Source organism: Sapajus apella, unplaced genomic scaffold (genome assembly GCF_009761245.1).
Source record: "Sapajus apella isolate SASKATOON/1434 unplaced genomic scaffold, GSC_monkey_1.0 scaffold22, whole genome shotgun sequence".
In the NCBI taxonomy this organism is placed as follows: Eukaryota; Metazoa; Chordata; class Mammalia; order Primates; family Cebidae; genus Sapajus; species Sapajus apella.
Genome location: NW_022436962.1, coordinates 9,910,898 through 9,929,608, shown reverse-complemented (window position 1 = coordinate 9,929,608; position 18,711 = coordinate 9,910,898). Strand labels below are relative to the sequence as shown.

The window sequence follows — 18,711 nt, the reverse complement described above, 5'->3', positions numbered from 1 at the left end:
TTGCAGGTATGTCTTTATTAGCAGTGTGAAAATGGACTAATACAACTTGTTATCCTTTGGCTTTTTTCTTGATAATAACCATCCTAACAAGTGATATCTCATTGTAATTTTGATCTCCATTTTCCTGATGATTAGTGATATTGAGCACCCTTTCATATACCCATTGGCTGTTTGTATGTCTTCTCTCAAAAAATGTCTATTTTTATAGGCAGCAGGCACTACATTTACCATCAGAAATCTTCATTTTGTATTTTTCTTTAAAATTTTTATTTTTTATTAAAATTGCATATATTTAAGGTGTGTGACGTGATGTTTTGATATACATATACACAGTAAACCGAATACTACAGGTGCTACTTAATGTATTCCTGTCCTCACATAATTACCCTTTTTTGTGGTAAGAACACTTACAGTCTACTCTCTTAGCAAATGTCAAGAAAGGTTATTAAGATTTATGCCTATGTTTTCTTCTAGGAGTTTTATAGTTTTATCTCTTGTGTTTAGGTCTTTGATCCGTTTTGAGTTAATTTTTTTATACAGTATAAAGTAGGGGTCCAAATTAATTTTTAAACATAGATATCCAGTTTTCCTAGCACAACTTGTTTAAAAAGATTTGTTAAAAAAGGGTGCCAAGATAATTTAATGAGAGAAAGAGTCTTATCCAGCAGAGAGAAGTGAGTACTAAAAAAGAGGTTAAAAAATAACCCCTTAAAATGTGAAAATTCAATTTCTACAACACATGGATTCTTAAAAAAGGCAACTTAAAAATCCCCACCAAACAGAAGATGAATGAAAATGAAAATGAAAGAAGACTCTGAACAATATTTACTTGGAGTTTATCAAAGAGCCAAAGGGGGAAAAAAATTGAAAAGAACAAGAAATAGGAACATTCATATGTAAGAGAAAAAAATTATTAAAATTAAAACAATTAAATATCTTGGAAATGACAAATATGGTCAATATAATTAAAATTAAAAAGAAATCTCAATTGATAAAATAAAAATTATATTAGACTAATGAAAACGAGAATGCATAAATATGATACTAATTCATTAATAAGTTAGAGACAGCAAGATATAGAAAACATGAGAACACTTGAGAAATTTGAAGGATACACTAATAGACTTAGCAGGATTTTAGCTAATAAATGTTGACAAATGGCCAAGAAGAGAAAGACAGTAGAAAAGTAACACTCAAAGTGATAATGACACAGAGTTTACTAGAAATGAAGAAAGAAATGTCTCTAGATGGGAAACCAGCCCTAAGTGTTGATAATAATAAAATTAAGTCAGCTACCAAAGTAAAACTGCAGAGCATCATGGAAAAGGGAAAACCTTAAGATAGTACCAGAAGTAGTAGACACTATCTACAGAGGGAAGACTATGGTATCTAATCAAACTTCTCATCAGCAACAAGAGTAAAATCTTCAGACTACTAAGGTAATATATAATTCTATAACTGACTCAATTATTAAAGATGGAGGGAAATGATGATTGTTTTAGAAATATAAAGGCAGTAATGGTATATCTATATAGTCTCACTAATAAAAAGAGCATAAAGTAATGGAACAGTTTCCAACTTAGAATAGTGGCTTCAAATGCCTGAAATTCAAATTAATGAATTTTACATTTTACATTGTAACTTTGTTTCAGTTTTATCGAATATGGTTATTTTGTAGTATGCATTCTGATGTTTTGTTTTAACTAAACATATCATAGAGATTTTTTAAAAAAACAAACATTGCTTAATATAAATTCAAATGGTGTTCCTGCATTCAGTGACCAATTAAGAAACGTGATTAGGCTGAGAGCGGCGGCTCATGCCTATAATCCTGGCACTCTGGGGTGCCAAGGTGGGTGGATCACTTGAGGCCAAGAGTTCGAGACCAGCCTGGCCAAAATGGCAAAACCGTGTCTTTACTAAAAATACACAAATTAGACAGGCATGTTGGTGCATGCCTGTAATCCCAGCTACTCAGGAGGCTGAGACATGAGAATCAGTTAAACCTGGGAGCCAGAGGCTGCAGTGAGCCAAGACTGCACCACCACACTCCAGCCTGGGTGACAAAGTGAGACTCTGTCCCAAAAAAAATGTGATTTTTAAAAAGCTACTCTTAAACTAGTAATAAAAACAAAGTATGCACAAAACATTAACATAGAAAATTACAAAATGTTTGTGAAGGACATAAAAGATAATCTTAAAGGGGGAAAATGTTACTTTCATGATACAAAAAGTCTATTTCCATAGCTATGGAAATTTGTGTTAAATCATCTGTAAATATAATGCAATTCAAAATGCCAAAATGTCTCAGTGTGTGGCACACACCTGTAGTCCTAGCTACTTGGAAGGCTGAGGTGGGAGGAGCTCTTGAGTCCAGCATTTTGAGGCTGTAGTGAGCTATGCACCACTGCACTCTAGCCTGGGTGACAGAGTGAGACCCTGTTTCTAAAAACAAACAGAAATTAGCCAAAATGATTTTTTTAATGAAACTTCACATGTTGATAATAGAATTCACATAGAAGAGCAAAATGTCAATAATAGCCAAGGCAATTTTGAAGAAATATAAATTTGCAGTCTCTCCTTCACAAATATTTTTATTAAAAAGCTAAAGTAGTTAACGCAATATGATATTACCAATAAAAAACAGTTAAATGGGGGTCAGGCCCGGACCTGCACCACTTCAAGATGTACAGCGTAACAAGGGGGTCGGGGTGGGCAGCGTGGGCCTGTGAGTCCTGTGGGTGTCCGCATCCCCCAGCTCCCCCACTTCAGCCGGCTCCACAGTGGCTGAATCCAGTTCCAGACCGAAGGCTAGTATTCCAGGTGCTTATTGTGACCACAACAGGCTGGGGTTACTGCGGCGACCACCAGAACAGCCTTGGCCCTATGTAGGATCCCAGAGCTACTCCTCAGTCCTACCTGGGGCTGCTCATGGAGAAGCTACACAGGACTGTGGCAGCACTGCTGGAAAGTATGATCAAATTCTAATGGTTTTCCATGGGAATTAGTGATATGGGCAGGTGTTATTGGATTTTTTGCTATTCCCTTTTTTTTGTGGACAAGTTTTAGATCAGTTAGGAGTCAGCTTTATGTGGGAAGAGAGAAAAAGCTTGCTGTAGTGCTTTGTGAACAAATTAAAGAAAAACGTACACTACTTGAAAAATTTAGCTTTGTACAAAAAAGCTATGAAGGCTGTGAAAGAGAGTCATCTTTACAGGACGTCAGCTTTGAGAAGCAGGCAGCAGACGCACAAAGTTTGGAGACAGCCTGTGAAAAGCTGAGCAGGTCCATTTCTAAAATGGAGGATGAAATACTGTATCTAACAAAGGAGGTAAATGAAGAGAAATATAAACATTCTAGACACGATGAGTTGATGGCAGATATTTCAAAAATGATACAGTCTCTAGAAGATCAGTCAAAATCCCTCAAATCACAAATAGCTGAAGCCAAAATGCCCTTCAAGATATTTCAAATGAATGGAGAACAACTGAAGATAGTGACAACAGTTGCTTTGAACGAAAATTCTCAACTTCAGGAAAGCCAGAAACAGCTTTTGCAAGAAGCTGAAGTATGGAATGAACAAGTGAGTGAACTGAATAAACAGAAAATAACATGTGAAGACTCCAAAGTACACACAGAACAAGTTCTAAATGACAGAAACAAGCACATCAAGACTCTGACTAAACACTTGCTGAAGACGAAAGACTGGGCTGCTATGCATGGAGAAGACATAATGGATGATCATAACTTGAAAGTAGAAATGAACAGTGAATCAGAAAATGGCGCTTATTTAGCTGACCCTCCAAAAGGAGCTTTGAAGAAACTGATTCATGCTGCTAAGTTAAATGCTTTTTAAAAAATTTTAAAGGGAGAAAGAAATCAAATTTATATTCAGTTGTCCAAAATTGATAAAACAAAAAAGGAACTTATGGGGCATATTAAACATCTTCAGTCTGAACAAGCATCTTTGCAGTCAGAAAACACACATTTTGAAAGTAAGAATCAGAAGCTTCAACAGAAACTTGAAGCAATGACTGAATTACATCAAGAAACTACAATGAGACTTTACAAAACACTAACTGTAGAGGAAAATTACCAGTTAGAGAGACAAGAGAAACTTTCTAAACAAGATAAAAAGGTCAACTATACCACTGACCAGCTGGAGAAGTATAGAAAGCAAGCCAAACATCTTGAAGAAGAGTTGGAAAGAATGATTCTTTCTTATCAAGAGCAGATTTTACTACTTAAAAAAAAAGTACATGACAATTGGCTGGCAGCTTGGACTGCTGAAAGAAACCTCAATGGCTTAAGGAAAGAAAATGCTAAGTACAGACACAAATTAACTGACACAGAGATTAAATTCAAATTTTTACACAAAGATCCTTCTGCAGTTGATGTTCCAAACACAGGATTTGGCAGAGAGCATTACACATATGTTACTGATATGAGAAGAGGAACTCCTTTCCCCCCACCTCCTCCAGGGACCCTGTTTGGAGTTTCTCCACATGATTTTCCACCAAGCGACTTCCCAGGTCCACCATATGCTCCATTTGCAGTGAGGAATGCCTATCCACCCAGGGGTTTTCCTCTTTATCTGCCACCAAGACCTGGATTTTTTCCCCCAACCCCCAAATATTGAAGGTAATAGCGAGTTCCTTTCAGGGTTGATTCCATCTTCTAATGACTCTGCTACTGAACAAAAATAATTCTGATTGTTCTTGAGTTCCCTTCAAGATGCTTCTGCCTTCTGATAAGCCTGCTATTGAACATCCAAAACAACAGCAAGACAGCTGGCAGTCTTTGTGTTCTCCAAAGTAGTTGTTACTGACCTTGAGTCTCCATCAAGATTGATTCCAACTTAGAGCAAGCCTGCCACCGAACATCTGACATCACAACAACAAAGCTGGCAGTCTTAGTGTTCTCCTCCCAAGTAGTTGTGACTGATCTCAAGTCCCCATCAGGGTTGACTCTGCCTTGAAGTGAGCCTGCCACTGAACATCCCACAACACAGCAAGAAAGCTGGCAGTCTTTGTGTTCTTCTCCCAAGTAGATGTGACTGATCTCGAGTCCCCATCAGGGTTGACTCTGCCTTCAAGTGAGCCTGCCACTGAACATCTGGCACCACAGTAAGAAAGCTCGTGGTCTTTGTGTTCGCCTCCTAAGTAGTTGTGACTGATCTTGAGTCCCTGTCAGGGTTGACGCTGCCTTCAAGTGAGCCTGCCACTGGACATCCGGCACCACAGTAAGAAAGCTGGCGGTCTTTGTGTTCTCCTCCCAAGTAGATGTGACTGATCTCAAGTGACTGTAGGGTTGACTCCAACTTCAAGTGAGACTGCCACTGAACATCCAGCACCACGGCAAGAAAGCTGGCAGTCTTTGTGTTCTCCTCCCAAGTAGATGTGATTCATCTTGAGTCCCCATCAGGGTTGACTCTGCCTTCAAGTGAGCCTGCCACTGAACATCCGGCACCACAGCAAGAAAGTTCGTGGTCTTTGTGTTCTCCTCGCAAGTAGTTGTGACTGATCACAAGTCCCTGTCAGGGTAGATATCACCTTCAAGTGAGCCTACCACTGAACATCTGGCACCACAGCAGGAAAGGGCGGTCCTTGGGTTCTCCTCCCAAGTACTTTGGGAAGATCTCGAGTCCCCGTCATGGTTCACTTTTGCCTTCAAGTGAGCCTGCCACTGAATGAACATCCAACACCACAACAAGAAAGCTGTCAGTCTTTTTATTTTCCTCCCAACTATTTGTGACTGATCTCAAGTCCCTGTGAGGGTTGACTCTGCCTTCAAGTGAGCCTGCCACTGAACATCCAGCACCACAGCAAGAAAGATGGTGGTCCATGTGTTCTCCTCCCAAGTACTTATGACTGATCTCAAGTCCCTGTCATGGTGTACTCTGTCTTCAAGTGAACCTGCCACGGAACATCCAGAACCACAGCAATAAATCTGGTGGTCTTTGTGTTCTCCTCCCAAGTAGCTGTGACTGATCTAGAGTCTCCATCAGGGTTGACTCTGCCTTCAAGTGAGGCTGTCACTGAACATCTGGCACCAGGGCAAGAAAGCTGGCAGTCATCGTGTTCTCCTCCCAAGTAGTTGTGACTGATCTCAAGTCCCTGTCAGGGTTGCTCTGCCTTCAAGTGAGCCTGCCACTGAAATCCGGCACCACAGCAAGAAAGCTGGTGGTCTTTGTGTTCTTGTCCCAAGTAGTTGTGACTGATCTCGAGTCCCCATCAGGATTGACTCCGTCTTAAAGTGAGCCTGCCACTGAACATCCGGCACCACAGCAAGAAAGCTGGTGGTCTTTGTGTTCTCATCCCAAGTAGTTGTGACTGACTGCGAATCCCCATCAGGATTGACTCTGCCTTCAAGTGAGCCTGCCACTGAACATCTGGCACCACAACAAGAAAGCTGGTCATCTTCGTGTTCTCCTCCCAAGTAGTTGTGACTGATCTCCAGTTCCTATCAGGGTTGATTCCGTTTTCAAGTGAGACTGCCACTGAACATCCGGCACCACGGCAAGAAAGCTGGTGGTCTTGATGTTCTCCTTGCCAAGTACTTGTGACTGATCTCAAGTCTGGGTCATGGTTGACTGTTCCTTCAAGTGAGCTTGCCACTGAACATCCCGCACCACAGCAATGGAGCTGGTGGTCTTTGTGTTCTCCTCCCACGTAGTTGTGATTCATCTCAAGTCCCCGTAGGGTTGATTCCACATTCAGATGAGCCTGCCACTGAACATCTGGCACCAGGGCAAGAAAGCTGGCAGTCTTTGTGTTCTCCTCCCAAGTAGTTGTTATTGACCTTGAGTCTCCGTCAAGATTGATTCCAACTTAGAGTGAGCCTGCCACTGAACATCTGACATCACAACAACAAAGCTGGCGGTCTTAGTGTTCTCCTCCCAAGTAGTTGTGACTGATCTTGAGACCCCATCAGGGTTGAATCCACTTTCAAGTGAGTCTGCCACTGAACATCTGGCACCACAGCAAGAAAGCTGGTGGTCTTTGTGTTCTCCCTCTAAGTACTTGTGACTGATCTCGAGTCCCCGTCAGGGTTGACTCCGCCTTCAACTGAGCCTGCCACTGGACATCCGGCACTGCCGCAAGAAAGTGGGCGGTCTTTGTGTCCTTCTCGCAAGTACTTGTGACTGATCTCGAGTCCGCGTCAGGGTTGATTCCATTTTCAAATGAGCCTGCCACTGAACATCCAGCACCATGGCAAGAAAGCTGGTGGTCTTTGTATTCCCCTCCTAAGTAGTTGTGACTGATCTCGAGTCCCTGTCAGCGTTGACTCTGCCTTTAAGTGAGCCTGCCACTGAACATCCAGTATTACAGCAAGAAAGCTGATAGTATTTGTTTCCTTACTGTGGTTGTAGACAAATGTGAACGTAACTTCATGCTTAATGAAACAAATTTTTGTTGAAAAAATAAAAAAGACTCTTTCTCCCATTAAATTTTCTTGGCACCCTTGTCAAAAATCAATTGACATCTGGATTCTCAGTTCTGGTCCATTGACCTATATGTCTATTCCATGCCAGTATAGAATCTTCATTACTGTTGATTTGTTGTAAAATTTGAAATCTAGAAGTGGGAGTACTCCACTTTGCTCTTCTTTTTACAGAATGGCTTTGGTTATTCTGAATCCTTTCTATTTCCATATGAATTTTAGAGTCAGCTTGTTGGTTTCTGGGAACAAAAGCAACTTGAATTGTGATAGAAATTGAGTTGAATCTGTAGATCAACTTAGGGAATACTGCCATCTTGATTATATTAAAGTTTTCAATGAATTTTAAGTATTGCCATCTTGATAATACTAAATTCTTCCCGTATTAAAGAACATGCGGTGTACTTCCATTTGTTTAGGTTCTCTTAACTTTCTTCCAATAATCTTATTGTTTTCAGTATATATCTTGTGCTTCATTTCTTGGAGTTATCAGTATTATTTTGTTCTTTTTGATGCTGTTATAAATGAAATTCTTTTCTTAATTTCATTTCCGGAATGTTCAATTTAGGGAATAAAACTACAATTGCTTTGTGTATATATAGTTATGCATTGGTATCTATGGGGAATTGGTTCTCAGACCCCCATAGATATCAAAAGTTGCACAGACTCAAGTCCTGCAGTTGGCTCTTTGGAACCCATATATACAAAACATCAGCCCTCTATCCACAGGTTTCACAACCGTTGAATTCTGCATTTTGATCTGCATTTGGTTTCAGAGGTAGAACCTTTGGATATCAAAGGCTGATTGTATTTGTATATTGAAAGAAAATGGACATTCCATTAAGACTCAAACATACTAATTCATTTCACAATGATACTGATGTGAAAATACAAGAGATACTCATTTTGATTGTTAATTGGTAGACTATTTGGATAAAGCAGTAAATGTTGTAGGATGCCTTTGGGAGGGAATCAGCATTCACTGCCTACTGCTATGGATCTGGGACTATGCCAGATACTCTGCATAAGTGGTCTCAGAATTTAATTAGCAACATAGGCAGAACTCCTTAGTGGCCGCTTATTGTCTTGAGGGTGAAGATCTAATGTTAACACAACCCACAAGGTCCCTATCGTTAACACAACCCACAAGGTCCTTCCAGGTCTGGTCCCTCCCTGCTTCCTTTGCCTCATTTCCCATCAAGGAATTTGCCCCTACCTCTCTCTGCCTGGCGTACTCTCTGTGCTTTTCAGATTTTTCCTCTAGCTATGTGTTTTTGATCATGGAAGCTCTCCTGGACACCCGGTCCATTCCCTGCTTATAGGCCAGGTCCACGTTGTGCCCTCTGTGCTGTGCACTCAGCACCCTGGCTCTTCTGTGCAGCACTTAATCCTGTTATAATTCATCATTGACTGGTCTGATTATTACCAGTTTGTTCCATTGCACTGTAAACTCCATCAGTGCAAGATCACCGCTGATTTTGCTCACTGTTTTATCCCCAGAATCTGCCATGCTAGTAGTTAGCACATAGTGAGCGCTCAATAAATTTTACTTAAGTACTTTGGTTTTCAAGCTTATTCCCCTAAGTTCCCGCACGGTATCTGGACTGTCTAAGAAATCAATTAAAATGAAAAGAGAGAGAATTAAATATGTTCATCACTTTCCACTTTGGGATATTAGGAAAAAAATTTTAAGCATTTTTATCTATTAAGCAATTAGAATACAATGTGATGTGTAAATGGCAGCTTAAAAATAGCACTTTTATATCCCTGTATTTAGAGAGACTATATTTGTGTGTACATTCTCACCACTGTACCACGTTATTTCTCACCGTAAGCTCTAAGGCTTCTCATGTCTACCTATGTGTTCCTCCCTTTCAGAGTAGTATTTCTGCATTAGTAACTACTCCATAAATGCCAGTGGAGCTGATTTTACTGTTTAAAAAAAATACAGTTTTTTTGAGGACTGGATGGTATAACAATTACAGATTATATAATTTATACTTTAAGATTTCAGGAGGATAGAAAAGCATCATATAATAGGGGACTTAAAACCTGATTAGGGGCTGGGTGTGGTGGCTCACGCCTGTAATCTCAACCCCTTGGGAGGCCAAGGTGGGTGGATCACAAGGTCAGGAGTTTGAGACCAGCTTGGCCAAACTGGTGAAACCCCATCTCTACTAAAAATACAAAAAATTAGCCAGGCGTGGTGGCAGACGCTTGTAGTCCCAGCTACTCAGGAGGCTGAGGTAGGAGAGTAGCTTGAACCTGGGAAGTAGAGGTTGCAGTGAGCTGAGATCATGTCACTGCACTCCAGCCTGGGCAACAGAGTGAAATTCCAGCACACACACACACACACACACACACACACACACACACAGCTGATTAAGATATGAGGACAAACAAAAGAAACAGCTTAAGAGTCAGAGTTGGGGATCGGAGCGGTGGTGGGCATTCTGAAGGGATAAGCCTCTGGTCTCACTTGGGATCACTCTATCATGACATGTTCCAGGAGGGGTTGGGAGTATACACACTGGAATGGTCAGGTGATAGAATGCCAGTGGAATTTGCACTGAGGATAATCCAGCGAAACAGAGAGGGGCTAGAGAAGGGAGGTTGGGGGTGAGTTTCTCCCCATTGCTGACTAGCATGGAAAGGTGATGAGTACCATTGGCCTCTTCTACGTAGAACGAGAAGTTGCTGCTCTAAATCATGCTTTTTAGTGGCCCAGTAGTTGACTGCTATTTTTTTCACACACCATATCAATCAAGCAGCAAATACTATTGACTCCATCTTCAAAATATATCCCAGAATTTGACCACTTCTCACCATCTCCACAGCTCCACCCTGTTTCAATTCACTGTCATCTCCTGCTCTAATTATTTACAGAAGCTCCCTTAATTGGTCTTCCCTTGCTGCTTCCACCTTGCTCCTCCTAAAGTCCTCTCTTCACACAGAAGCCAGAATAATCCTATTTAAACAGGAGTCAGGCTGTATGATGCCTCTTCAATTCTCCAATAGCCTCCAAGGCTTTTCCTGATGAGACTTGCTCCCTGCGCCCACCACATCTCCCACCACTCTTTCTCTTGCCTACTCTGCACAAGGCCTCCTTACTCTTTCTCTTATCAGATAAGTGCATTCCCAAGACATAGACAGGATCGGGTGGCCTTAGACAAACACTATTATCTCAGACTGAAATACCTTCCTCAAGGAGCTAAACAGCAAATCCCTCATTTCCTCCAAGATTCAGTTCAAATGCCAGTTTATCAGTGAGACTGTCTCTGACCACCCTATTTAAAAGAGCAAGATCCCTTGTACCTCCATCCTCTTTACTGTTTTATCATTATCTGATATACATTTACTTTTTTATGTATTCTGCTATTAGAATATAAGCTCCATGAAGGCAAGAACTTTTTGTTATCTGCTATATTCCAGTGCCTAGCACAGTGACTGGAACATGGGAGGCACACTGTAAATATCTGTTGAATGACTAAGTGAATTGTCAAATGACTAAGTTGAGTGACCTCCTCCCACTTCATGTCAGGCCACTCAATCCTGTCTATAATGTCTTCCCTCTGTCTTTTAGTAAATCTAATTCTTTTAGTTCCCATTGCCATTATCTAAGAACTAGTTTCTATTATCCCTCTGAATTATTATCAGCAAGCTCCTACATAGTTTCTTCCATGCTAAACCACACTGAGTACTCCTACCACTGCCACTGGAAATCATGGTTTTCAAGATTTCATTGCCCTGCCTAAAATTGTCAATGGCTCTCTTTGACCTATAGTTTGAGCTCCTTGGGCTGGCATTCAAAGCCTTCCACACTCAGGCTACTGGCACTTTCCACATATTTCACCTATTGCTGGTCAAAAGGAAGTCTCTGCTGACAGACTGGTCTCATGAGTGACATCTCTAATGGGGACAAAGAGGCAGGAAAGGAACTTGTAATCAGATAATATGGAAATCTTCAAAAGATATTTCTGTAAGATATGAAATGGATGGCTAATTGAGAATCCTGGCAGCAGGTAATTAAAAGAACATCGGCCCAATTCTTCCCCCTCTATGAAGCTCTCCTGACTTACTTCTCATGAATCTTTTACCAAGATCCTGCAGACAACAAATTGTCCGTACCACTCATTACATTGCTGTCTAAATTGTAACCTGCTTTGGGAGTCCATGGCCCATCTTTACAGCTGAGATGTAAGAAATCTAAGATCTTGAACCACGTTTTAAGCTTGTTCTGTAGACCTTTTTTATTGACAACTTGAATACTGAGCAATTACAGACAATCAAATAATATTATTAAATTGAACTGAATGGATTGGTAGTGGTTACTTGTGCTCCTGAATTTCAGTAAAGCAATACTTTTTTTTTCTTTCTGGTCCCTGACTATGTGGTTTTCCTTGCCTGACAACTCAAAGGTCCAGAAAGACCACTGACTCTGAGAACAGCAAAAAAAGAATGCTTTTTTCTACTTTCCACCCTCAAAATGAACATCAAAGGAAAACAAGGTCATGGGAAGAGGCAAGGCAGGAAGGGATGCAATGCTTATGTGGGCAGAAGGCTTGGATTACCTTGGCTTTGGAGAAGTGATGATTAAAGTTGGAGACTGGATAGCCCAGTTTGCTTTCTGTATTTTCTTTCTAGCCTATATGATAACACACTGCTAAAAAAGATTAGCTTAGAGGTTGCAAAGACCACCCTAGCTAGGTGAAGGTACAAGACACACGCTCTTCTACATGAATACAACCAGACACCATCTAACCATAATTTTGCAGAGCACTTTGTTCCCAGATTTTACCGATGCCTCTAACATTCTGAGAAGGAAGAGTGGGGGTATGAATAATTTCATTAGTGTAAAGATGAGGAAACTGAAACTCAGCTGAGCTAGACAGGGCTCCAAGCCCAGGCTCAGGCGTAACGCTGAGACCCAGATTCTCAGCTAAGTTCAAAGACAATTAGTAAGACTGAAGAGGAAGAAAAAGGAAAAGCAGCAGGGGGAAAAGCCCTCTCTCCTTGCCTTATATTAAATGGAAGTAGGGTATTTCCAAATGAAAGCATTGGCCAGCCACCTAGTCATCCTAAAAACAAGTGATTTCCAAAAAGACAACAATGAGATTTTTTATTGCTTCTGGATGTACAAGAGAGTACAGGTCCAGGGGAGAGTCAAAATAACAGCTGGCTGGGCGTGGTGGCTCACACCTGTAATCCCAGCTACTCGGGAGGCTGAGGCACAAGAATCACTTGAACCTGAAGGGCAGAGGTTGCAGTGAGTCAAGACAGTGCCACTGAACTCCAGCCTGAACAACAAAGCAAGACTCTGTCTCAAAAAAAAGAACGAAAGAAAAGAAAAAGCCATGGGACACAGAATACAGACTGCTGCTATAGGGTCATATAAGCAACATTTAAAAGAAAATGCAATGACATGATAAAAATGCTTACTACAAATATTAAATGAAAATATTATACTAAACTAATGTAGCTCTCATTTTTAAAAAAATGTGTACAAAAAAGATTGGAAGGAAATATATCAAAATGTTAATCATGATTCCAAGTAATTATTATTTTCTTTTTATTATGTTTTCCCCACAATAGCTTGAAAAAAATGTTATTACTTTTTAAATTTTTTTCTTTTCTTTCATAGCCCTAACTGAAGCTCTGTATTACTTTAACAATTGAAAAAAGTCTAAGCTGAAAGGTTTTTTGTGTGCTTCCAAATTAAAGAAAAAGATAAAATAAAAAATAGAAGATGTTACTTCTCAGTCCTGTCTCTAAGCCTTAATAACTACTTTTTTTTTCTTTTTAGACGGAGCCTTGCTCTGTCAATGAGGCTGGGGTGCAACGGCGTGATCTCAGCTCACTGCAAACTCCGCCTCCCCGGTTAAAGCGATTCTCCTGCCTCAGCCTCCCAAGTAGCTGGGACTACAGGGGCGCACCACCACGCCCATCTAATTTTTGTATTTTTAGTAGAGACCAGGTTTCACCATGTTGACCAGGATGGTCTCTATCTCTTGACCTGGTGATCCGCCCATCTCGGTCTCCCAAAGTGCTGGGATTACAGGTGTGAGCCACTGTACCCAGCCTGTAATAACTACTTAGCTTACCAAGAGGATGATTCGGGGATTTCTTGAGGCCATGAAGATGGATGCTCCTAGCTTCCTATCGTCTTTTAAATAATTAGTGCAAAGAATTCAAATTAATCTATAACTAGAAGTTTCATGTTGAGTAAATGCTAGGAAAAGTTGGATGTAGACCCAATGATTTGTAGAGAACAGAGAAAAAGGAAAAAAAAAAAAAAAAAAAAAAAAAACAAAAAAACCCCAAGGACTGGGCTTAAAAGCAAAGAAAGGTAGGACCCAGTAGAAAAACTAAGAGACCAGAGAAAGTCCAATATTGTAAGAAAAGAAGACAAAAATAAAAAAACTGAAGATACTGTGTCAAAAGAAGGAAAATTTAAATTTTGTCCTCACTTTAAATAAAAATCATGCTTAGACAAGCAGGGAGAAATTCAAAGGAAAACTTGACAAAGATTTACCATGAGAACAGCATGAAAAAAAAAAAAAGGAAGATAAGTAGGAGAATCAACAGAAGCCTGTCCTGCAAGAAGGGTTGCTAAAATCAAAGGTGCCCAGTCTCTTGGGACAGGCTGGGAAAGAAGCAAAATCAGAATAGCACAATGGGAATTCTGACCTGACAAGCACAGCGATATATGACTGCAGAATGCATAAGCCATTAATTCCCTGCACAAGCACTGGTTCTTTAGCTTACCAATATGACTGCCTTCCTACACGCAACGCAGCAGAGCATGATGATGTGAAGGGTTCAGGGGAAGGCAACTGCCTACGCTTGAATCCCATTTCTCCCATCAACCAGCTGTATAATCTTGAGTAAACTGCTTAAACCCCCTGCCCATGCTCTTATCTACAAATGGGGATGATAAAACCAGTACTCATCTCAAAGTGTTGTGATGAGATTAAATAGGTTAATACATGTAAAGTACCTAGCACAGTCCCTCAGCATGGTTAGCTCTCATTTAGAATTATGCTGTTAAAAAAAAATTATTGCTGTGATTCTAACAGATACTTAGTGAGTTTGCACATTATTAATGTGTGTACTTTCTCCCAAGGCGAATACGTTTTTACAAACTACTATTTGCATGATGCCTGATGATATTAATAATCCTCTCCTTTTCTCAGGGAGGCATCTTTTTTTTTTTTTTTTTGAGTTGGAGTTTCACTCTTGTTGCCTAGGCTAGAGTGCAATGGCATAATCTCAGCTCACTGCAACCTCCACCTCCCAGGTTCAAGCAATTCTCCTGCCTCAGCCTCTCGAGTAGCTGGGACTACAGCCACCTACCGCACCTGGCTAATTTTTGTATTTTTAGTAGAGACAGGGTTTCACCATGTTGGTCAGGCTGGTCTCAAACTCCTGACCTCAGGTGATCCACCCACCTCGGCCTCCCAAAGTGCTGGGATTACAGGCATGAGTCACTGTGCCCGGCCTCAGAGAGGCATCTTACAGTCAAGTAAGAAAGGTACAGTGATGACAAAAAGTAACTTGTTTAAAATTATCAACTGATATTAAAATTATCAGATGAATGACTGAACTAGCACCCAATATTTGTAGGCTGCCACCATGAATAACACCTTACAATCAGGTTTCTTTTATGTGAGGATAAAGAATGTAACTAGAAAATGGAAGGGTCACACTATCACCACTCTATTCTAGAGGGTACCAATATTAGCAGCACTATCAGTGGACTAACTAGATGTTATGTATTTCCTGCTGTGATGCTACGTGACGTGCTAACATCACTTATTACACATTCTAAGTCAGTTGAATCCATTTGGATCTTTAGAACCAACTTCCAATTTACGGAAAATATGGTATACAGGCAGAAGCTTAACAACACAAGTAAACAACTAGGCAAATCTAGAAGATGGGAGATTTTGCAGGACACCTGGCTTGGTCTCTTCAATAAATCAGTGTCATAGAAAGAAAACAAGACTAGATTAAAGTACACTTAAGGGACATAAAACTTGTGTGCATTAGATACTGGCTTGGACAAATCAGTTGTCAAGGAGATTTCTGGGGCAATTAATGAATCTTTACATGGCCTGGGTATTAGGTGGGATGAAAGTTTATTGAAATGTAAAGGGGAAGATCTTGACTAAAACAGTAGATTACAAAATAGTATGTACAATAAACCTGCTTTTTAAATCATATTTTTGCTTTCTGTATTTTAAAATTTTCCATAGCATACATGTGCTATACATTTTAAAAGATTATTTAAAAGAATAGAGGGAAGGAAGGGAGGGAGCAAACAAGGAGAGGAAGAAGGAAAGAGGAAAAGGAGAGAGGAGAGGAAAGGGGAGGGAGAAGGGGAGAAGGAAGGGGGGAGAGGGAAAGAGACAGAGGAGGGAGAGAAGGAGAGACACACAGAGAGAAAAGAAGGTTCTGAATTCACTATTCTTAAAGCCTGGCTTGTGACCAGGTTCAACCATACATTAGAAAGAATAAATTTCCAACGTAATGTTCATAACAGCATTATTTATAATAGCCTCAAACTGAAAACTACCCAAATGCCATCAACAGTAGAACAGATAAAACTAAGTCTCATGTCCTAGGAACCCCCTCAGGCCAAGGCAAACAGGGTAGTTGGTTGTCTTAAACACTGCCTACTGTAGGGAAGGTAGAATTTGGCATTCAAAGCCTGCGAAGTTAGAGGGGCTTGATAAACAACTTGGGCTTCCCATGGAAACCCCAGAAAGGCCATGCCTTAAGTATATAGCATATTCTAAGATGAAGGGCAAAACCAAAATATATCCACTGTAACAAAGTATAAAGCCGAGCCCCCTTTGGCGGGCTTATACTTTGTAACTTTGTTATGTTCAAGGTGATCAACCAGTAATTGAATGGCCTCCTAGAACAAAACTTCATCCTCTTCAGAGGAAGATAAGTACACCTAGAGTTTCTATGATATATTATCTATGATGTCCAATATGCAATAAAAGATTAGTAGGCATGTACAAAAAATAAATGTGACTCACAGTCACAGGAAAATCAATAAACAGACCCACAGATAATATCAATGTTAAAAATAGTGGACAAGAATTTTTAAGTAATTGACAACATGTTTTAAGAATATACAGATAATAATTGAGAGGCTGAGGAGAGAGGATCACTTGAGCCCCAGAGTTCGAGTCTAGCCTAGACAACACAGTGAGACCCCATCTCTAAAAGAAGTGGCCAAGCATGATGATACACACCTATAGTCTCAGATACATGAGAAGCTGAGGTGGGAGGTTCACTTGAGCCCAGGAGTTTGGGGGTACAGTAAGCTATGATCATACCACTGCACTCCAGCCTATGTGACAAAGCAAATCTCCATCTCAAAAAGCCAAAACCAAAACCAAAACAAACCCAATTATCTGAAATAAAAAAAATTCATTGGATGGCATTTATAGTATCTTAGATGAACAAAAGAAATAATTGGTAATTTTTTTTTTCAGATGGAGTCTCGCTGTGTCGCCCAGGCTGGAGAGCAATGGCACGATCTCAGCTCACTACAACCTCCACCTTCCAGGTTCAAGCAATTCTCCTGCCTCAGCCTCCTGAGTAGCTGGTGATTAAGGTTCGCAATACCAAGCCCAGCTAATTTTTGTATTTTTAGTAGAGACGGGGTTTCACCATGTTAGCTAGGCTGGTCTCAAACTCCTGACCTCAAGTGATCTGCCTGCCTTGGCCTCCCAAAGTGCTAGGATTACAGGTGTGAGCCATCATGCCCAGCCAAATTAGTAAACTTTAGAAATCATCTAAACTAAAGCATACGGACAACAAAAGTTTGAAAAAATGGACAGAACATCAACAAGCTGTGGGAGTGAATCAAGCAGTTTTCTAACATACATGCAGTTGATATCAAAGCAAAACAGGAAGGAGAGGTGGGACAGAACAAAATATTTGCCAAAAATTTTTCTCAAATTGAGGAAAAATTTGATATCTTTCCTACAATTTCTACAAATTGTATATCCTACAGATCAGGGATTGTCTGAGTATTATATTTATCCAAGCCAAATGAAGAAAATGAAAACCATGCTTACACTTTTATGATAGTCAAACTACTAAAAACCAAAGATAAAAAAGAAACAATACAAGGAGCCAAATAAAGAAAGGTGGGCATGGTGGCTCACGCCTGTAATCCCAACACTTTGGGAGGCCAAGGTGGAAGGACTGCTTGATCACATATGTTCAAGTCTACAGTGAGCTGTATCATGACATGGGACTCCAGCCCGGGCAACCGAAACTCCATCTCTTTAAAACAAACAAACAAAAAGATGATATATTACATACAAGTAAGCAATAATAAGAAGCTAAGAACCATAGCTGATTTCTCATCAGAAATAATGGAGGCCAGAAGACAAAAGAGTGACATATTTAAATTGTTGAAAAAATTCTGATTCCATTTATATAAACACATTTTTAAATGGGAAAATATTTACATTGTGTTAGAAGTCAGGATAGTGACTACCCTTCAGAGAGTAACGATGTGAAGTGGGAAGAAGGGTTGATGGGATACTAGTAACATTCTTTCTTCATCTGTGTGCTGATTACATAGTTCTGTTCAGTTTGTAAAAATTCATTGAGCTGTACACTTTATAATATGTTCACTTTCTCTAAGTATTTTATACTTTCACAAATAGTTTAGGGAAAAAACTTTGTAAAATAGATGAAAGGTTCAGAGAAAATACACATCTAGGGCCTACTACAGTGGATGGTATTCATAGTGTAAATTTTAGGAAAGGTTACTATTATTATTTTGTCATCATATCCCACAGAAAGTTTTGAGAGATCTAAATAAACCAAAAACCCCAAGCTTCCTTGGGAGGTAAATCTTACTCCTCAATTTGATTTTCAAGCTCTTCTAAGCACCTAGCAGGATGATGCTATGTATATAGCATTCACTAAAATACTTATTAAATTAGTATAGTCTCCTAATTTAGGATAGTATTCAAATACAAGGTTGCAAATGGACACTTTTATTTTCTGTCTACTGCATCTCTCTTTCCCATATTCCATTTCCCATATTCCATTCCTCTTCAGATTCCCTTAATAATCCTTTGATTTATACAAATCAAAGTACTATTATACCTTTGAATGTTCTAAATATAGCACCTTGAGCTCTTTTAGAAAAGCAGATACCTAAGAACTAAAACACCAAAAAGGCAAACACGCAAACTAACCTAAGCGAAAGACTACAGACATCTTTGATGCACA

General features: G+C 39.9%; 1 protein-coding gene and 1 pseudogene across 7 annotated transcripts in view; one reads left to right on the top strand and one right to left on the bottom strand.

Annotated features, from left to right (window-relative positions):
- SRGAP2 (SLIT-ROBO Rho GTPase activating protein 2) overlaps positions 1 to 18,711 on the bottom strand; it is a 266,495-nt gene that overhangs the window by 99,499 nt on the left and 148,285 nt on the right. The gene's annotated exons all lie outside the window — the stretch shown is intronic.
- Positions 2,887 to 3,856, top strand: LOC116558808 (annotated as a pseudogene).